Source organism: Gavialis gangeticus, unplaced genomic scaffold (assembly GCF_001723915.1).
Source record: "Gavialis gangeticus isolate Ggan-Ray unplaced genomic scaffold, GavGan_comp1, whole genome shotgun sequence".
NCBI classification, from domain to species: domain Eukaryota; kingdom Metazoa; phylum Chordata; order Crocodylia; family Gavialidae; genus Gavialis; species Gavialis gangeticus.
Genome location: NW_017729032.1, coordinates 65,758,857 through 65,762,145, shown reverse-complemented (window position 1 = coordinate 65,762,145; position 3,289 = coordinate 65,758,857).

Below are 3,289 nucleotides of genomic sequence, written 5' to 3'. Positions count from 1 at the left end.
TGAAAGCTCATGTTCATCTTGTGGTCAATCATGACCCCCAGGTCCCCTTCATCTGTAGTGCTATCCAATGTAGCACTTCTGAGCCTATAAGGATGCTGCAGGTTTTTCCTCCCGAAGTGGAGAGCCTTGCATTTTTTGGTACTGAACACCATCAGGTTCTCATCTGCCCATTTCATCAGACTGTCAAGATCTGCCTAGATCACCCTCCTGTCCTCAGGTGTGGATGCTTTACCCCAGAGTTTGGTGTCATCGGCAAACTTGGCCAGTCCACTTCTGACACCAATGTCCACATCATTGATGAGGATGTTAAATAGTATAGGGCCTAGGATAGAGCCTTGAAGGACCCCACTAGTGACTGCACACCAAGATGATTGGCTTCTGTCAACCACCACCCTCTGGGTCCTACTGCGGAGCCAATTCCCCAGCCAGCGGATCGTGATGAGGTCAAGGCCACAGCTGGCCAATTTAGCCAAGAGGCGATCATGAGATATACAATGTCAATCTCTTCCCCCTTGTCCAGGTGATAGGTCACCTGGTCATAAAAGGAAATGAGATTGGTCAAGCAAGACCTACCTGCAGCAAACCCATGCTGGGTATCCCTCAGGATATTGCCTTCAGCTAGTCTGTTAAGGATGGCCTCTCTGATAATCTTTTCCAAAACCTTCCCCAAGATAGAGGTCAGGATGAGGGGCTTGTAGTTTGCCAGATCTACTTTCCTCCCTTTCTTGAAGATAGGCATGACATTGGCCCTCTTCCAATCTTCAGGCACTACACCAGAGCGCCAAGAGCTCTCAAAGATCTGTGCCAAGGGCTGAGCTATGATGCTTACCAGCTCCTTGAATACCCTTGGGTGTAACCCATCAGGGCCGGCTGACTTGAAGGTATCCAGCCTGTCAAGGTGTTCCTTCACAAGGTCAGCTTCAATGGAGGGCAAGGAATCTCCCTCACTCGGGCCTCCCTGACCCACAGTGGGCAGGGGCATCCCATGGGACTGGTGAAAAACTGCTGGAAAGTACCCATTTAGCAAGGTACCTGAGGTCAATTGCCTTACTTTCTCAGGAAGTATGAGAACACCTCCCCTGTTGTCCTTAACCTTCCCTTGCTTCCCCATGGATACCCCTCTCATCTCTAAGCTACCCCTTGTCCCCTCGGCCCCTAAAGCTAGCTTGATTCCTATAAATCTAATTACAACTACTCTCTCTTGGCTCTCTTTAGTCATACTTCTCCCTCTCTCTCTGGCACCAGGCTTAGCTAGCCTTTTCTGCCCCATCCCTAGAAGTGGTCATGTCCCCTTCCCCTGCATTTATTAGCCCCATGTGCAGAAGGGCAGGAGAGACAAATCCCCCATATTCACATAGGAAGCCAGGCTTTATCTCTGTAAGGCCCTGGTACTCACAATAGGAGCCAGGAAGAGCAGACTCCCTTGTATCAAAGCCAGAGTCCCACTCAGAGTGGAATACAAAGACTTGGCTCTTGTGCAGGAGAAGCAGTTGCCCCAGGGTGGGAGAGCACCCTTATTGCTTTGATGCAGCTTTTAGCACGTACAATTTAAGTTTTGCACAAGCTTGAGGTGACCAGTCACAAGAGCTGGTCTGTACCAGTATCACACACTTGATATATTAAGGCAGCAGTGAACTAGACACATCTCTGCTGGTTTAAATAAGAATAGGGAAGAAAAGCAGGGAAACTTTCCTAAGGAATATAGGTGTCCAAGCCCACAGATTTCTCCAAGGAATCCACAAAGAGGATTCCTTTCTATCTTCTGTGCTTTACCCATAGGAAGGGTATTAAGGGATGAGAGATGGATGAAGTAACATAGTGCTCTGGCAATTCATATTTGGCACAGTCCCATGAGGGCCATAAACAGCCAGACAGTTTTCAGCCAGCTGTGCTCTATACTATGCTGGGATGATGATCTAGCTCTAGGGTTCAGGATTTGTAAACAGTCGCATGAAGACACTGAATAGAGCTGAAGAATCAGTTATTAGCTAGACATAGAAGTAGCAAACATAAGTATGAGGCACTTTAGGACACCTTAGTGAGCCATAGCAAAGAGAAGGTAGAGGATTTAAAGACAAATGGTACTTGCATTTGGATTCCTCATCTTATCTTCCACCTGTCACTCAAGGATGCATGCAGTACCACTGACAGCAACTGCTACTAATTTTGTTGTCCTGAGGGGTATCTACAGCACTGACAGCTTTTTGCTGTTCCAGAGCATGGAGCTCATTTTGATGCAGATATCACCTCATGGACCCTGTGTCCTTCCTGAGTCTGCAGAACTCTCCAGACTCCCTGCTCCCTTCAGTGCTGTAATTACCTTTCCATGGCAACTACAGCAGATTGCTGGCATATAAAAGCAATCTGCTGAGAGAACTGAATTGCATTTTTAGCCAGACTAATGCAATTTTGATGCTAAAAACAAGGAGAAGCCAGCATCATGTAAACAGCTAATCCTTTGCAGATAAACTATGATCTGGAGGCAACTGGTAAAGTACCAAGGAACTAGCTGTTCATCTGATGCCAACTTCTTTTTATTCCTAGCAACCAAATTGCATTAAAAGAAGCAACTCTGCATTAGACAACAACACTACCATCTGCAGTATTCTACTTTGGCATGATCCCTCTAAAATTGTGTTAATATCGGTACCATCCTGACCTCAATGTCGTTGCTAGACACTTAATTTTATAGTAATATTTTAAAGAAGTTAAGCAATTCTTAGAGAGAGACAACTCCCATTCCAATTGCTTTTCAAACTAAAACCAAAATTGGCTGCATATGAACACCCTATTTTTAAACAGCCTGCCTCAACAATATTCTGAACTCTACTCATCAATGCCCCACCTCCAACCTTCATTTAATTCAATAGTCCTAAACAAAGTTGACAAGCAGAATGGTTTGGAAATATTCTTTTTTCCAAAGCACATGAACTTTGTTTGACTGGGTAGACATAAAACAAATGGTCTCTTTCTATGACCAGGTAACAAAAAGCTTAGATGTGAAGAAAGAAGTTGATGTAGTCTTCTTGGACTTCCAGAAGGCCTTTGACACAGTGTCCCACCCAATTCTGGTGGACAAGCTGAGGGACTGCGACACTGATGAATGCACAGTCACATGGGTGGCAAACTGGCTCCAGGGGCGCACCCAGAGGGTGGTGGTGGATGGGTCGATGTCGACCTGGGAGGGTGTGGGCAGCGGAGTCCTCCAGGGCTTGGTCCTTAGGCCAGTGTTGTTCAACATCTTCATTAGCGACTTGGATGAGGGTGTGGAGAGCACCCTGTTCAAGTT